Raw genomic sequence first — 18,485 nt, 5'->3', positions numbered from 1 at the left:
CACCTCCAGGGATGTTTAATCATATCCAAGGACATGAAAATGAAGTTAAAACCACACTCTCAGTGTGTTCATGCCTGGTGGTGCCCAAAAGCTGAACTCTGCAAGGCTCAGCCTGTGCAAACCCAAAATCCTGAGGCACACAGGTCTCTGAACCTCAGACGTGCTGTGTGGTTAATTAGCATGATTTAATTAATCCTGCACCGTATGGTCCTTGTCTTAAAGCTGCAGCTCCTGGCTGTGATGAGAACCCCAGCTTTTATTTGATTTTATTTTTCAACTCTCTTTTATATTTGCAGAACAGTATGTGATGCCGGAACGTCAGGTGAAGAAGGAAAACATCCCAAAAGTTGGCTTTTCCTTTAAAAATCTCAGTTTGCCTCCTCTTTTTTGAGGATTTAGGCAATAATTCAGCTGCACCACAGTTCTGACAACAACATCCTCGTGAGTGAGTGGTGAGAAACACCCTGAGAGGACACCCCTGTGGTTAATGTAAATAGGTGTAGCCCCTGCAGCTGAAATTTGGAGAAAACAGAAAGAACCACGTGTTTCTCTGGCCTGTCCCCCACTGGGAGTTCATCACCCTGGTGCACACACACCTCTCCTCCTGCTCCCACCGGGGTGAGGAGCTGGGATCCAGCTGGATTCCTCTCCTGGCTCCAGCTGTGCTCTGCTCTCCAAGCCTGTGCTGGAGCACCATCAACAGAGGGCTGGGAAAAGGGACAGGGATCAGCTGGAATGGGTTTGGAAAAAGGGACTGGGATCAGCTGGAATGGGGCTGGAAAAGGGGACAGGGATCAGCTGGAATGGGGCTGGAAAAAGAAATGGGGATCTGTTGGAATGGCTCTGGAAAAAGGGACAGGGATCATTTGGAATGGCTCTGGGAAAAGGGACAGGAATCAGATGGAATGGTGCTGGAAAATGGTACAGGGACCAGCTGGAATGGGCCAGGAAAAAGGGACAGGAATCAGCCAGAATGGCTCTGGAAAAAGAGACAGGGATCAGCCAGAATGGCTCTGGAAAAAGAGACAGGGATCAGCTGGAATGGGTCTGGAAAAAGAAACAGGGATCTGTTGGAATGGCTCTGGGAAAAGGGATAGGAATCAGATGAAATTGTGCTTTAAAAAGACACAAGGATCAGGCAGAATGGGCCTGGAAAAAGCGACAGGAATCAGCTGGAATGACTCTGGAAAAAGGGACAAGAATCAACTGGAATGGGCCTGGAAAAAGGGACAGGGATCAGCCGGAACGGCCCCAGGGCAGCGATCCCCTCCGATCCCCTCCGGCGTGGCCACACAATTTGCTGAATTATTAAACATTGTCCTTTTAAACGCAGCATCATCCTGCCAGCGCTGAGCCTGAGGGTGCGTGTCGGGTTTACACCGCTAATTAGCGGCCGCTAATTAGAGAGCATCTCGCAGCGCTGTCCCCATCCCGATCCCGATCCTCTCGTCCTCCTCCTCCTCCTCCTCCTCCTCCTCCTGGAGCTTCCCAGGACAGCTCCTGGGATAACCCCCAGCTATTGACTCAGCTGCTCTCGCCTCTTTGCCCAGAAAATTCATCTGGTTTTGGGTTTTTTCCTTGTCAAGAGGAGAGGGAGCTGCTGGACAGGGGGGATGCACAGAGGGAAGAGCTGTGTTTAACAAAGGCCAGGCCCTGTGGCATCTACACCCCAAAATTCCCTTTATTTTGCTCATTTTGACTCATTTCACCTCTCTTTTCACTCCTCTTTCCAGTACCATTTTTAGGGAGCGGGACATTTCTTTTTCTGCCCACTAAAGTCTGAACTATTAATAACTGGAGAGCTCTGCATCAATCCCATGTATCACTATTTTAGCCAAAACACACAAGTAGGTGTGAGATGTGATTTATGAACGATCTAAGAGCCCCCAAATCCCAGTGTACACAGACTTCCAAAGGCATCTCAGGCTGTGAATAGCCATGAAAGGGAATTATGAGAGCCAGGTTGATTTTCTCAGTGGGAATTTTTTTTGCCAGTGTTTTCTGCTGTACGAGCAGCAGTTGTTTCCTTTCTGATCAACAGAGGACAGTATTCTTATATTCAGAGGCCACAACACTTCCTCATCACACAGCAGCAGGCTCCAGCACGAATGTAACACCATGGATTGAAAAGCTGAAGAGAAATTAAGGCATTTATCTCACACTTCTCCCTGGGTAAAATCCACCCCGTGACAATCTGGATGATGGAAAGTGGATAAATGGGTGCCAAGCCTTGTAAAATCTGATTTATTCAACAAACCGCTGCAAGATTTGGAATTGCCATAAAATCTCATCATTTCTCCAGTTAATAAAACACTCATCAGAAGGGACTGTGAGAATCCAGCCAGAGATCTGGCAGTGACCACTCATTTAATGGGACAACAGAGCTTTGGATAAATAACAAGATTCAAAGCAGTGTCCCAGATATTTCCAATTCCCTGTCAAGGAAAAGCCATCCCCAACCCTGGGGACTTCATTTTGGCAAACATGGTGTGAGGAAAGCTTATTGAACTGAATTTCTGGCAGCTTTTTGTGATTTCTGAGAGTAGAAAGGCCCTTTGCAGAGCATCCCTGTGCCTGTGGTGTTTGTAAATCCAGGAGGGAATTCCTGCCCGTGGCAGAATTTCTGTCCCCACGTGTGGCAGCCCTGTGTCACACACAGGTGGCACAGGGACACAGGAGCTCAGGGTTAGGATGGGATCAATCTCTGGGCAGAATATCTGCAGACACTTTTCCGGGCTGGAGGCTCAAATAACAACAAAAAATGAGGAGTTAGGCTGAACCCAGGATGGGTGGGAGTAAATTCCTTTCCTCTAAGGCCCCGTAGGATTCCCTGGATCAAGTTTCGAAACTCCTGCATTGGAGCAGGAAGGGAGGAGCTCACAAACCCCACTCTCTCCCTATTTATTTGTCTTTTGCCCCTCACAAATTTCAGCTCTCCCAATTTATCCAGCTCACCAAGCTCCTGCTGGGCTGGCTCAGCTGATAAGCACCAGGCAAAATACCCCAAAACAGCCCTTGCACCAGCAGTGGGACGGATCTGTACTTTTAAGTTCAATTCAGCTGAATTTAACATTCTTATCTTTTGAGGTGCAAATACATTTATTTATTTGAGAAGAGCATATCCATGCCCATGTTGGACCTCCTAGAACTGTTCCTGTAGAGCAAAACTGAGCTTCTGCTTCTCTTCTGATGGTGATAGCAAAAACTTTCAGATAAGATTGAGGGTTTGGGGATGAATACCTGACTTGGTGGGGTAATTTTTAAATAAGCTTGAGAGTTTGGGGATGAATATCTGACTTGGTGGGGTAATTTGTAGATAACTTGAGGGGTTTGGGATGAGTACCTGACTTCATGGGGTAATTTTTAGATAAGCTTGAGGGTTTGGGGATGAATACCTGACTTGGTGGGATGATTTTTAGATAAGGTGGAGGGTTTTGGGATGAATACCTGAGCCAGTGGGGCAATTTTTAGATAAGTTTGAGGGTTTTGGGATTAATAAAATGACCCAGTAAGGTAATTTTTAGATAAGCCTGAGGGTTTTGGGATGAATACCTGACCAGTGGGGTGGCTCAGTCATCACAGCTTGGGGAGTGGGGCAGGATCCCATCCTCAGCTTGGCTCTGTGGGAACTCCTGGCACAAAGAGGTTTGGGCAGTGGTTTCCAAGTAGGAATTAGATTTATTTTATAAATTAGTTCCTAAGCTTGGGGCCAGGGTGATTAAAAGAGGAATCCGCCCCAGGGAGCACAGTCTGTGTCCAGATTCCTTGTGCAGCCCCAGGAGCTGTGAATTCACATTTTAACCATGAGTTTGACACAAAATACATGGCCTGAGCCCGGGGGAATTCAAACTTAATGGTTTTACCCAAATTTCCTCTCTGCTGAAGAGGAAGAAGAAGAAAAAAAACAACAAAAACACCAAACCCTCAGCCATGTCCCTCCAGCAACGCTCCTAATGCGTTCCTCAGGCTCTGCAGGCATTTATCCCCCAATTCCCCAGGAAGATCTTCCCGAGCATCCTCTGTCAGGGTTCACTTCTCCCTTGAAAAGTTCAGCACGGGACCATCCCAGAGCATTCCAGCATCCCGGTTTTGGATGGATACCTGTCCCAGGACTATCCCAGAGCATTCCCCCATCCTGATTTTGGATGGATACCTGCCCCAGACCATCCCAGAGCATTCCAGCATCCCGGTTTTGGATGGATACCTGTCCCAGGACTATCCCAGAGCATTCCCCCATCCTGATTTTGGATGGGTACCTGCCCCAGACCATCCCCACAGCATTCCAGCATCCCAGTTTTGGATGGATACCTGCCCCAGGACCATCCCAGAGCATTCCAGCATCCCGGTTTTGGATGGATACCTGCCCCAGGACCATCCCAGAGCATTCCAGCATCCCGGTTTTGGATGGATACCTGCCCCAGGACCATCCCAGAGCATTCCAGCATCCCGGTTTTGGATGGATACCTGCCCCGCGCTGTCTCGGCAGGGCTGCTGATGGATGTTCCTCGGAGCAGCGGCAATTTCATGGCTCGTTGGGCACAACCACTCTGCATTTTCAGCCGCGGATAACCGAGCTATTACGGGACAATGAGGAACAGATTGCATCTGCCCCGGCATCCCCCGACAAAGGGCCGGGCATCTCCGGCATCTCCCACGGCCCGGGATGCGGGAGGGGATGTTTGGAAGGGGGAAGAGGAGGACAGGTAATCCCGGGTGTTTGAGCATCGTTTTGTCTGCCCCTTTGTCTGCTGATGCTGGGGGAAATTCGCATCCCCGGCTTCAGCAGGGGTTGGGCTGGAATGAGATGGGATTTTTGCCTTGTATTTTATCTCACTTCTCACATTCCAGGCTCAGTTCCTCCTCGCATCCTCCTCCTTTATGATTTACAGTGGCTGCAGGTTTCTGCCGCTGATAAAAGGCACTACCTTTTATAGTAGCAATATAAACACAAAATGTTTATATAGCAATATAAAGATACAATGTTTATATTAATATATAATTTATATATAGTGTATATTATATTATATTATATTATATTATATTATATTATATTATATTATATTTTAATATATAATTTATATATTGTATATATTATGTACAATATAGAATATAAATATAGAAATATACAATACCTGAGGCTTTATGATTTACATGGCTGCAGGCTTCTGAAGCTGATAAAAGGCACTACCTTTTATAGTAGCAATATAAAGATACAATATTTATATAGCAGTATAAATATACAATATTTATATTAATATATAATTTATATATTGTGTATATTATATGCAATATAGCGATATAAATATACAATATTTATATTAAAATTTATTTATATATTGTATATATCATATACAATATAGAATATAAATATACAAATATACAATACCTGAGCCCCAGGAGCTTTGTCCATCCCAAATTCTCCCAGCCCAAGCCAGAGGACAAGGATCCGACCTCACCATGAACAGGGAAACTGAGGCACACTTTGCTGACCCTCCACAGCAACCCAGGCTGCTGCTCACTGCCCAAAATTCACATTTATGGTTTCTCTACAATCTCCACATGACCACGGGCATGGAACCTCCACAGGAAAACAATGACTACAGTCACAGACAGAATAATCTCTGAAACTTTAAGCAGTTGTGGTGAGGGATGGAAAATAATTTTTCTTCCATATCAGGATTTGGGCTCCTTTGCTGCCCTTGGTGAAATCTGCAATGGCCACAACATGGATTTTATGTCAGAAATATGAAGTTTCTGAGACTATAATTTTTTAAGAGTGAATATGATCTATTTCAGGCAGCAAATATACAAATTCGTTTATTAGAAGGAAGGTTTTGATATCAGATTACTTCCCAAAAAACCCATAAGTCTCTGTACATACTGTACTAAAAATTCTTATGCAGTTCCACAGTAGACAAATATATTACATCTCTCTAACTCCATCTTTTTTATGGCTTTGCTGCTCCTTTGCCCTTTATTTTAGCTTCTGACACCGAAATGATGTTGTGCTCTTTGGCTTTTCCAGCCAACCATATCAGGTCCTAATGTTACCCATGGCAAATAAAATAATGGCCATAATTAAAAGCAAACAGGGTGAAGAAGGAGGTGCCAGGCCTGATGTGCCACCGAATCACTTAAGAGAGGTAAAATATTGCTGCATCTTATGGAACATTTAATCAGCCAAAGAATTCCATGCAGTTGTCTCCCTTTAACCTTCCCACCCCCTTCTTCTCCCTCCCACCCAAAAAAAAGCCTTGAAGTGAAATATTTATGATTTTAATAAATTAGAGAACATGGCTAATTAGCTCCATCATCAACACCCCCAAGGTTGTTAAAGTGAGGGGGAATGCTGGAGTTTAATATTGCTCTGCCTGGTGAAACAGCAAAGCATGAAGTTCACAGGATGATTCACCCTCAGTGGCCTTTGGGATGTTCCCAGAGAAACTCCTTCCTAAATGGGGAATTTCAGGCACCATCCAGGGCTGGGAATGGATGGTTGAAATGGGAACTTTGCTGCTGTAGATGGATAAATATTTAACACCTAAATGAGCCTCTCAGGGAACAATCCTTTTCCTAAAAGAGTGGTTTAATCATCACACCCAGGAAGGACCATCCTGTCCTTCCACCAGTCTGGCTGTGCAGAAATGGTTTTATTAATTCAAAACACACCTTTGGCTTTAGGAACCAAATATTAACAGACTAAAGGAAATTATTAATATTTTCTAATCTGTGTGGTGGAATTCGCTAAAATCCTCGCTTTTGTGCAGAGGTGGAATTTTTTGTCTCCTTTGCACCCTTCCAGCAGACAAAACAGATCAAATGGCAAATTCCTCGCACTCATCGTCGCCGGCCTGAGGTGATGGACATTGTTAATTGAGGGTGTCAAAATAATTTACTGCAAGTAATTAAATAAAATGGCAGGTTCCAAAGCCTGCTGAATTTGGATCTAAAGTCCCTAATTGGGGCTATAATTTAAAAGGACCTGACAGAAGCTTTAATTAGAGGACAAAAATGCGAGTCGCCAGTAAAGCTCAGTGATGGATGGTGGAAAGTGGGGGGAGATACCTGCTCATGTCTGCTCTGAGAGATCCCAAACAGCTGCATGGTCCTCAGGGGCTGCTTGAGGAGCCCAGCTGCTGCCCCAGGCAGTGGGAGCCCATTCCCAGTGTTCCCCATCCTTCCACCAAGAAAATTCTTCCAAGCTCAGTGGAAGCTAAGCTTGGTTTTCTCTTGGCTCACCAGTTATCTGGGAAAGGGATTTACCAGCTGGTGGCAGAGCATGAGGGCATTTGCTGGTGGCTCCCAGCTGGTAGAACAATGAATTTTGTCACAGCACAGCTGCTGGTGGTGTTTGTGAGGCCTTCTCAGAAGGTGACAAACCTGGCCTTAGTGCCACGGTGGCCTGGCTGGCTTTGCATTTGAAAACAAACCAGCAGGGCAGCCCCTTTTGGCTGTGCTTCCCAGGCAATTCTGTCTTCCTAAATGGTTCTCCTGGGCCTGCTGAGCTGTGCAGGCTGGAAAACAGTTGTGGTGTTCAGGGCTGGGACCTCCCAACACGCACAGACACAACATATGGATTATTCTTCATGACAGACCTGGCACTGGGGGGTCACCACCCATGTTGCTTTCTAATTCCCAGATCCAGCCCTACGGCCTCCTCCTCAGGAAAAAAGGAGGGCAGGGAGGAAGGAAAGGTCATGGTTTAAGTTTTTTTGGAGGTTATCTAATATAGCACTGAATTATGTCCTTACTGGGTGCTGTCAGGACCAGTTATGTCAATGTGGAGGTGCCATTTGTTGCCACCACTATGGGGGACACATTTTTGGGAAGATGAATCTCTTACGTTTGCATTCAGAGAGGAAACCTTGCTCTTTTTTGTACCTTGTACAGGATCAACATCTATGTAAAGCCAATGTTAGCTAAGATATTGGAGTTTCAGTGTGAAATCCTGATGTACCCTGAATATCAGAGGAGGAGTCCAAAGCCCAAACTGGGATATCTTTAGGCAGGATCAATGACCTTTTCAGTCTTTTCACTGAACTTTTCCCATTACTTCAGTGATGTTTTTTAAGACCTTCATATCCCACAGCAGTGTGAACGCATCACAGAGCTCCCACATGCATCAGGGTCTTATTAATTCAGTTTATACGAGGCCCTGTAATTCGTCTGATCCTGCTCACACCTTCCAAGGGGATCTCATTGAGGCATCATCAAAGGATGATCCCTGATAAAGGAAAACCTGCAAAAAGGGAGATCCACTGGGATCTCCTCAGAGCCATCAGCTGGGAAAGGGGGGAATTGTGCTGCTGGCAGCCCTGGCCAGAGCGTTTTTACATACGTCAGTGGAACCAAAATATTGTTTCAGCAGTTATATTGTCACTATTAAAACAGAGCAGGAGGAATGGTGCCAATCTCCTGTTACCAGGCGTGTAATGCACTGAGGGATAACCAGGGCTGCTCACAGAGGGAACCTGTGCCAGCACTGGAAGTGCAGCAAGGCTCTGATTGCTGGGGAGGCTGAGAGAGGCTGCTTCCCTCCAAAACCTCGGTGATTGCCCTCGAGAGAAAACATTTCAGCAGAGCACGGAGATCCAGTGAAACCAGAATGATTCACTGGGGTTGAAAATGTGAATTTATTTCTTTTAATGTGCCATGTGTATGGAGGGACCGCATTGGTCCTGATTTATTTTATAAAAGGAGGATAGGGGAGAAAAATCTGCGCTTTTCCGTGGCTTCAGTTGGGTTCAGCTCAAAATGAGATCAGTGGAGACTGGTGGATCTTTAGGACCCCACAGAAATTATCCAGGACAAGAGGAAGAAGTGTTTCAACCCTCAGGAATAAAGTGGTGAGTATGGACCTCAGCAAGTGCAGCGTGATAACAGAAAATAATTTTAAAAGATGAGGTAGAAACACTCTTGCTGAGGCTTATTTCAGCTTAATGATGTTTAATGAATTGGCAAAGGGAAAAGAAAAAAAAGAGCAAACTCTACGTATCTGGATCTTAATGATTAATAATTCTGCATGGTTGGGATGCCAGAGTAAACATAATAAACACTTTTCTTTTAACCAATTGACTTTAGTTTTCCGTGGCCAATAAAGTTTGAAGAATTTTCTTTGGATCCAGTTACACCAGCATTGCCTGGGAGGGAGGACAGTCCACCCTATACCCACAGAGCCGACAAAATAAATGGCCTAGAAAGCTCCAAAATGTGTTTTTCACATCAGTGAAGAGATTTTTAATGATGATGTAACAACGTCAAGCATCATAAACAGTGCTGGGAGGAACATACCTGACCTGCTCTGAGCTGTGTGGAAATGCAGGCAGGAGCTGTGGGCTGTGGGATCACTTGGAATTTTACTGCCTTCCTAACTTAGAGTGGCAGAACTGGAGGGAAAAAACACAAATGAAGGACAAATCAATTGAGACACCGTTTTAAAAATAAGACCTCAACTAGTTTCATATTTTTAACATCTTCTGACATTTTGGAGGCTTTTGCTAATTCTCCAAAGCCTTTAAAACACTGTTCCTCTAAGTGGCCTGTTCCAATTTCCATTCAGATGCCACTTCTATTATTTAAGAGTCTCAGTAAAAATGCCAAAAATATTAATCAAGCCATGACTTGTGCCAAATAGCTCGAGTGATTTGTGTTATATGTGGAGACTGAGAATTAACCAACCATTCAGCTCAGTGCAAAAAGAATGTTTCACTTTTAGATATGATGTTTAATTCTGCAAAAGGCCAATTTTGCTGATTGTGTTGGGGTTGTGTGTGAGGTTGGAGGTGGAGCAATGTGAGAATAGATGTGTGCAGCTGGTGCCTTGCCCTCATTCCGCACATAATGAAGGTTTTTTCAAATTTCCTCCCCTTCCATATCATTCTCCTGGCAGAAGTGGCCGTGTGGGCTCTCCCAAATCCAGGTCAGGTATGAAAGGAGATTATTTAAAAATGGGTGGCTGGGAGAACTCTTTGCTGGGCTTTGCTGGACATTGGTTAGGAAATGGTCGGTGGTGGAGAGCAGAAGGTCACAGTCGCATCTGGAAGAGACACAGCTGGATGCAGGACAGGAGGGCCCTGTGTTTGTACAGCTGGCCGTGGACAGACCTGTCCTTGCTGTCACCTGGGCTCTGGCACTCTGTGAGGGTCCTGCTGTGCCCAGCTCATCCAGCAATGCCACTGCTGGAGTCCAGCTCTCTCTCAAAGGTGTGTCCAGCTCCCTCAGAAAGCTGGAAAGAAGACTAAATTCACAGAATCACAGAATCACAGAATCACAGAATTTTCAAGACTGGAAGAGACCTATAAGATCATCTAGTCCAGCCGATGTTCTAACTGTTCAGCTAGATCATGGCAGCAAGTGCCACATCCAGTATTTTCTTAAATTCCCCAAAGTGTTAAAGAAAAAAGCCAGGATTTGCTCGAGTCAAAAAGCACTAGCAGATTTTTTGTTTGGATGTTCTCACAGTCCAACTCATTTAACACAGCTCCAATGACACAATGCTTTAATGTCCAATATTTCATTTTCCTTCCCCACACAGGCAGAACGTTCTCCACTTGCATCATGTCTGATAGCAAAATCCTGAATTTGTCTGTCTGGATTCTGCAGTTTCTCCCCCCTCACATCCAAACCAGATCACACCTCCTGCTAACCAGAAGTGTTGAAAAGCCCAGCCTTTGCAGGTTTTGCTGTCAGCAGGCACAACATCTGTTCTGATAACAACAGCTGGGCACTGATCCACATCTGGCACCTGCAAGGCTTTGCTGTGTGCCTCCCTTTGCTCCTGTTCCTTCTTCCACACACTGATTTTTTTGTGGATGGCAGAAGTCTGGGGGAATTACAGGTGATTTGGCAGCTCAGTTAAACGCTGGGAGCTGATGGAAGGGATGCACACCTATAGGGGCTCTTAAATCCTGCATCCAGATTTCCTGTAGAAAATAAACCCAAAGGAAATAATTTCCTTTTTGCTCCCATGCCATGGGTCAAGCTCACCTCTCCTGCCACAACAACACCAGGGAAATGCTGATGTGGGCTGTGGAGGCCCATCTGCATCTGACTGGGATTCTCCTAGGAAAGTGGGCATCCTTGTTGTCCTTTCCCATGCTGAACAGGACTGGATAAGGAGATCTTTGACAAGTCCCCAGCTTCTTCATATTTTATGCCTCTCTTAGAAGGAATTATTTAAAGGAAGGGGAAGAAAAAACACATTAAAAGCAACCCTTGACTGAGGTCTCCAATAAGGCACAACTTGGAAGCCTTCTTCTTGTGTTTTGCTGTGCTGCCCAACCAAATCCAAGAGCTCTCAAGTCTCTCAAAGTGAGGACTGAGCTTGGAGCCTGGTGCATGACAGATCCTTTATTTACCCAATTTATCCCAACCCAGGGTGACTCGGATGGTTTCATACAATGGCTCTTTGTAGGCTGTGGCAACCCCTTCCCGTGTGGGGATGCTGAGCAATCCTGGACTCCTGAGGGTGAGTTCACTCCTGGGCTGGAGCCGTGGGTGTTCTTCCCTTGGGACAATCCTGGATGAGCAGACAGATCCTCCAAACAGAATTCCTCTTTGTGCTCCACAACTGCACTCGTGGCAAGGGGATTGCTGGTGACTTGGAACATTTTTTTTTTTTTGTCCAAGAAAAACACGGATTTGAGCTCATCGCCTTGGAATTAAGTCGTATCAGGATATATGGAGCAAAGCAAGGATGGGGATTAACAGAAAACCATTGACACAGGGGTGATTCCTGCGGAAACAGACTGAACATTCAAACCCTCAGGAACACTTTGAAATAAAATCTGCAACAATCCAGGCCAGGGCTGGCAGCAAAAAGGTATTCCAGACCTTCCACAATGGTTTTTCCATGATCTTACAAGGAGTTCATTGTCCAACAAGCGCTATTATGCATTCAAACAAGGAGAGCTCTTCCAAGCCTGAATGCATTGTTCCTTTGTTCCAGGCACTTTGTGTCAGTGAAGTCATGGCAAGGCACTGAGGCTGCAGCCTCGCAGCACACGCTGGCTGTGATGGGATATTTCCACTTGGCTCTCCTCCCAGTGGCTCCTGCTGGAGCATTGTTCTCCGAGACCTCCATCCATAAAAAGTGACAATGGCACAACACCTACTTCCCCCGAGCCCTCCACTTTTTGGCATCTGCGCCTCAAAACGGTGACATGGCATTCCCAAAACACCCCCAAATTTTGCAGAATTGCTGCTACCCTTTCTGCCGGGCACAGCTTTCTCCTTCCTGTGATTCTGAGAGTAATTAATGCTCCTTGCTTCAGCTTGGAATGCTTCAAAATGCTTGCAGTGGTGGGAGCTTGCGCTCCACCAGCCCAACTCCTATGAAACACCCCAGCTTATCTCTACAGAAACTATTTAGCCGTGCTCCAGTGTCACTTTATTCATCTTTTAAACGCTCCTAACAGCGAACTGCTTCATTTGGCAGCAAAGTCCTCAGGCTGCTTGAGGTGCCAAGGAGCTCCTCGGGCTGTGCCAGCTTTGGCCAGCTGAGCGTTGCACCAGCAATGGCTTCAGTGTTCCTGGGCTTCCAACCCCCTGAGGTTCACTGCGAGTTTCAGACTGAGCGAGCACAAGGAACTCAACATAAAACTCAGACTGTAAATTTGACTTTTCCTTGGTCTCCAATCAGAACTATAAATCAAGGCCAGATTTGCTTTGAACTTGGTCGCGCTTGCCCCAGAAAGTTCAGGAACTTTAATGATCCTCTGGGACAGAGTCAAGCCCGTTTTAGAGCGTTTACAAAGAAAACATCAAACTGGATGGATTTTATGCGGTTTCGCTACGTGCCTTTGGCACAGCTCTGGCAGAGCCTGACAAGGATCCAATTCAAGTTAAAATAAAGATAAACCGGGCACTGGGCTGATGTCATCGGACAACAAGCAAGCAAACAAACAAGCTGATGGCATCTCTAAGATTTATTTGGTTTCACTTTGCTACAACTTTATCAGCACAACTGGACGGTTCTCCTTTCCTCAGCAATGATGTAAATCAGGAGCCGAGCCATGCTTTAGCTGTGATGGTTATCAGGCTCAGATAAAGCTTTTCAGATCTTTTCTCTGTGGACTCGAAATGTCTGGCCAAGCACAGATTTGGATCCAAGTTAATGGGCTCTCTGTGAAAATGCTGGAGAGCCCCACAGGCATCTGTATTACTCTGCCACACTGGGACAGAGGAGGTTTTGAAAAGGAGCTTTGCTGTTTAAATAGGAGCTGCTGTCACTTCTCAGGTGAAGGGGAATTTGAAGTAATCAGAGTAAAAAGTTGTCCTACCGCGAGGTGGACGTGCAGCTCCCAGATTCCTCCTCCAAAACGTGGCTGGAGTTTCTTCTAAACATTCTCAGTGTAGCTGACCATTAATGCTGAGACAAAACAAGAGATAGAATGTATTTTTTTGTGGTTTATAAATACACACCATGTCCAAAAATCTTGCAGCATGTTTCAGATGGGCTTGCCAAGTGTTCCTAGCACTTATCTGAAAATGTGCCTTTCGACTTCACGAAAATTCTAAAATTATCCAAGCACATAACATACATTTATACATTTCCAAGTCAGGTGGGACCTTAGAATAATCCTGCCTAACCTCCTTTTATTGGAAGGTGACTTTTAAAGTTGTTTTTCTTTCTTTAAGCTGAAGTCTCCCAGAATCCTGCATGGAAGGGCTGCACTGAAATCATCAGCTTGGTATCCAAGCGTGGATATTGTTAGTGAGCAGGGTCATGCTTCTTGCTCTGTTTTGCCTGAAGCACTCGTGCCTGGAAGCGTTAATAAATTGTCATGGAATAACGAGCCCGAGTTTGTGGAAACCTTTCTGAAACATGAAGCTCTATGCCATGACACTCTGAATCTCAGTTTAAAGCATATTCCAATGTCAAAGGGCACATTTTGGAGTAGCTACCGTGGGTTTATTCACAAATTTTATGGGGGAAAACACCAGAATTCAATTATTTAAACCTAGAGCTTGTTTATCTGTCTATCTCTCCCATATCCCAGCATAATTTAATTTATATCAGTAGCAATAATGATGTCTCTGGTAGTTTTAGCAAAAACTTCCCATATTTCATAGGACAACATTGTGCTTTTGGTGATTTAATTGAGTTGTTAATTTTGCAATTTTCATCTCTTCGTTTTGAGCTTTGTGCAGATTTCAAGTTTGTTTTTCAAGTTTTTTCATGCTTTTCTGTGTTTTTTAGGCTACCAACCTTTGGTGGTATCATCCCATAAATAACTGGTGAGAACTGGCTAAAATCTTTTGGTTTTAATGGAACTATGAAGCTCTCAAAGCTCATGAAAATGGTCAAGGAGAGCCACAAATGAGAGTCAGAACTCTACAGAGAATTTTTGGTAAGCACATCTATGTCTGGAGAGGAGCTACATGTAACAAATTCCTTATATTAACATTTAGTTAAGAAATACAGAGAATTTTCCTCAGAATGCAGCATTTCCATTTAACTTCACCTTCTGAAGAGAACTGTTTTTCACCGAAAAAAGAAGTTGTAAAGGAAACAATATGTTCTTAAATTCAACATGAGGAAATTGAGGCCTGAATCTGCAGCTATGTAACTCTGCTTGCACAAACACTTCCACTGATTTCAACAAAGATCTTCACACAGGAGAATTACCCACGTGGATAATTGCTCCTGAGATCAGGCAATCTGGGTCAGTCAGTGAAATAAGGGCACTAAATCATTTTCTAATCTATATTGTTCTTTTTTGACTGCCAAAGTGCTGGCTGTATTTATTTTTTATAATCCTGATAAGGAAACATTCCTAAAACATTAGCAAAAAAAAAAAAAAAAAAAAAAAAGAATCCGGCTTGAGTGAGAGGACAAAGTGAAACAAACATCTCTCAGCCTTCCTCCGCTGTCGCTGAGCTTTAAATAGCAAACTTGAGCCTCTGTCAAAGCACGCTTTGGGTGGCTGTACAGCAAGTAGCTCCACGAGATGGGATTGGAAAATCCTTCAAGGCCCTTAATCAGCAGGCTCTGGCTCTTTGAGCTCTCCCCTGCTCCTGCCTTTGGAAGGAGCCGTGCCTGAGAACGTTTAATCCGCGGCGACCCCGAGCGCCGTCCCTCGGGGAGCTCCCTCCTCTTGTTATCGTGTGTTGGCCGTGTCAGAGGTGAGAGGGGAAAATGTGCAACCCAAACCAACCCCCCAGCCCCTCTCTTGGTCAAAACTTATCTACAATCACAGCCCAGGCAGGATCCAGATGTAGCAAGCCCTTTCTATTAGCGTGGAGTTTGTGGATGGGGAGCGAAGTCAGACAGCGCCGGCTAAATTTGGGCAGAATTCGCTTGAAACTTTGGAAGATGTTTTCCATTCCTGGGTATTGACTTTGTAATGGGACCTGCCCAAGCTTTAACAGGCGTGAGAAATTTAAATATACAACTCCCTCCGACCTGGAAAAGGAAAACAGAATATTTCAAACAGTTGGGCAAGGGGAGAGAGGGGCAGAACTGGAAGGGAGCTTGGCTGGACCTCTGGAAGGAGCTCCCATTAACAACGCCCTCCTGTTCGAAAGCAAATGTTTCTGGGAGCAGCGTAATGTGAACCACACAGATATGGGATAGCCCAGGGGGGCCAGAGGAAGTTGAAATGCATTCTGCAAAGGTCATGCTGCCACACTTCATTTTTATATTGTCACAGAGAAACCTCCTCCTCCTCCACTTCAAACCCTTTCTTATTTATACACCTCCTCCCTGGAAAAAGTTCCCAATAATGAGCGCCCTGGATGAATACCAAGATGCATTGCTGTTGTCTAATCACTCCTTTTGATTCTCCAGATACCAGGTTGCTTCATTCTCATTCACCACAGGGCAAAAATCTTCCAAACACTCATGAAAGCTCTGGAGAAATGCCGGGATGCGTCTTCCAAAGGAGTTTTGTTGGACGTGAGGAATTTGCTGATGGAGAGTGTGGGGCTGCTCCTCTCTCTTTAATGCTTTATCCACATGGGGCAGTAGCAGAATAAAACTCCAGAGCCTTGTAGGAGCAATGTTCCTGCCTTTAAGTTGTGGTGAGACCATTGATCATGTTGCTGATAAAGCAGCTTAGGCTGTGACAAGCAATTGGCCGCTGCAGCGTTTGCAGGGAGACATCAAGGCTTTGGAACACAACCCTTGGGCTTAAAATAGCAAAACTCCCTTGGAGAAGGAGCCCTTACAATGTGTGTTCCTTAAATAGACCCACAACCAAGAAAATAAACCCTGTTTTACACACAGCCAGAATGAGGGGAAAATAAACTCGGCAGTTGCTGTGTGAATGAGTGACAAAGTCACAACCTGAGGCTGAATCACCTGGTTCTGAACAAGCTGATTTTCCTGCTCTTTTATGTGTTGGAAAGATAAGGACAAACCTGGAATGATTTTAAATAAATTCATGCCTGGCTGGCTTTTTTTGGTGGTACACAAAACAGGGAAAATAAAGAAAATCATGAATGTGGTCCCTCACCTTGCTGAGGTGAGGAGGGAAGGAATAACACAAACACAAACAATGAGATTTGCTGTGATCACCCTTCATCCACCCTTGGACCTCACCCACATCAGCACTGCATTTCCTAAAGCAAAAATGAGGATGCGAAGCATCTGACAATACGAAAAAGAGTCAACACCATACTAAAATAGTGGAATTGCACTGTGGATTCCTATTTTGTTACCTCTGAAAATCTCCATTCTGCTACTCATCATAAAGCATGATCTATTTGAGCCTTTATGAACTTGTTCTCTGCTAAATGCTGACAGCTTGATGATATTTTCCAAGATTCAGTGGCTTCTCCTCGAAAAGGAGTCAAGTTAGCCTCATGTGTAAAATATTAACCATGTGTTCATCCCCAAATTTGACCACGATTATCTAATGAACTGAACAAGGCAACATTTTATCGGCAAATGAATTGGTCACCAAAACGTGCAGTTTTGAAGAGATCCTGATAGCTGGAAAATATTCTTCCTGGCCAAATGGAATATTTTGGAAACACCGGCATTTGTCATTTCAACTTGTTGAATTCTCACATTTAGGTGCTTATCAGGAAAGGAGAGGCCTCTAAAACACAGATGGAAGAAGTAGATCTCCAGTATAAATGGGAAATTATGAGCACAGCAGGCAGATATTTCACAGACATTTCAAGAGCTTCCTCAAAGTGCCCCATTTGGGACCAGGAATGAAAACTTTGCCTCTGGATGTCTGTTAGCAGGGGTGACTTGGGTCCCATGGGCACCACTATGTGTTATATATATGAAACACAATATATTATTGTGTAACTTCAATATATTATTTCTCTTGTTATATATATATAACACAATATATTATTGTGTAACTTCAATATATTATTTCTCTTTACTAATTCAAAGCAAATTTTTTTTATTTTTCTGCTGAAGGAGAAAAAGAACATGTGCTGTGAGAGGAGCCTTTTTCTCCCCAAAGCCTGTGGATAAGAAGCTCATAAATGAGCATCTGAAGTTCAGCTACTGTCAGGAATCCATATTTAGACTCTGTTTTTGCAAAAAATAAATTATGTTTAAATGTAAGTAGAAGGGAAATGCTTTAATGTTGTCAGGCAGGAGCACCTCGGAGTCAGCAGAAAACAGGATTGAGCAGGTGCCCAAACTCTGGGCACATGCTGAAATGCTTTGCTGCTTTCTGACCCCAAATGAGCAGCCTGACAAGCGGCTCTGTTCAGGGTGGTCTGAAATCTCTTACTGGGAGCTGGTTTAGATCAGGGGGAGGGATGAGGCTGGGGAACATAAATGTTCTCTGGGGCCCATTTCGGTTTTTACGAGGAAGGTATTCCAGCCAGAAGGAAAGGGCTAAGATCAAGCCAGCCATCTTCCAGGTGAGCCTGCAGCCTTTAAAGCCCTCTGTGAGGGCCCTTAATAACTTTGCCATGTGTAAACACCCCTGATGCTTTTCTTGTGAGCTCAGAGTGACAAGCAGAGCAAGGGGAGAGCGGCTGCCCGACACTTTTTGACGTCAGTTCTTATAATCCTGAGCAGTTGATAACCATGACACTCCAGAAATTGGGTATCACATGTCACTGCAGAGCCTCATGGAGCAGCACTGAGGGGTTTCAGAGCTGCCTCACCCCTCTGAGTTTACTCATGGATTTTTTTTTCCAGGCCCATAATGAGCAAGGCACAATTTAACCCTTTAACCTCTCCCCACACGGGTCACATTTCAGCCCAATAGAGGACACACACCAAGTGGCTCATGTTTATTTTCCAATTGTCATCTTCAGTTTACCTTGAAGAACCTGATCTTTAAGTTGGTAACAAATAGCTACTGAAACCAGCTGAGGATTTATTTTTTTTTGTTGTTGTTCCCCAGCTATAAACCAGTCAGCCCCAAGAAAGACCCCATGAGACTGTGGAACATTTGCTTCTCATGTCAGCTGAGAAGATTCCCAAAACAGCCAAAGACAAAGTACGTCAGATGGCTTTTATATTCCTGCTTTGCTCTGGCCATGCTGGGTCATCGAGTGATATA

General features: G+C 44.7%; 1 long non-coding RNA gene across 1 annotated transcript; it reads left to right on the top strand.

Annotated features, from left to right (window-relative positions):
• The first annotated feature begins 8,546 nt into the window (after nt 1-8,546).
• LOC132078875 (uncharacterized) lies at nt 8,547-17,410 on the top strand. The gene is made up of 3 exons (XR_009419334.1): nt 8,547-8,846; nt 14,201-14,351; nt 17,381-17,410. It is a non-coding gene; the product is annotated as an uncharacterized LOC132078875 (long non-coding RNA).
• Nucleotides 17,411-18,485: the final 1,075 nt, after the last annotated feature.

The sequence above is a fragment of the Ammospiza nelsoni genome, chromosome 13 (genome assembly GCF_027579445.1).
Source record: "Ammospiza nelsoni isolate bAmmNel1 chromosome 13, bAmmNel1.pri, whole genome shotgun sequence".
Classification (NCBI taxonomy): Eukaryota; Metazoa; Chordata; class Aves; order Passeriformes; family Passerellidae; genus Ammospiza; species Ammospiza nelsoni.
Note: the sequence above shows the minus strand (reverse complement) of the source record. Positions and strands in the feature narration are given on the sequence as shown.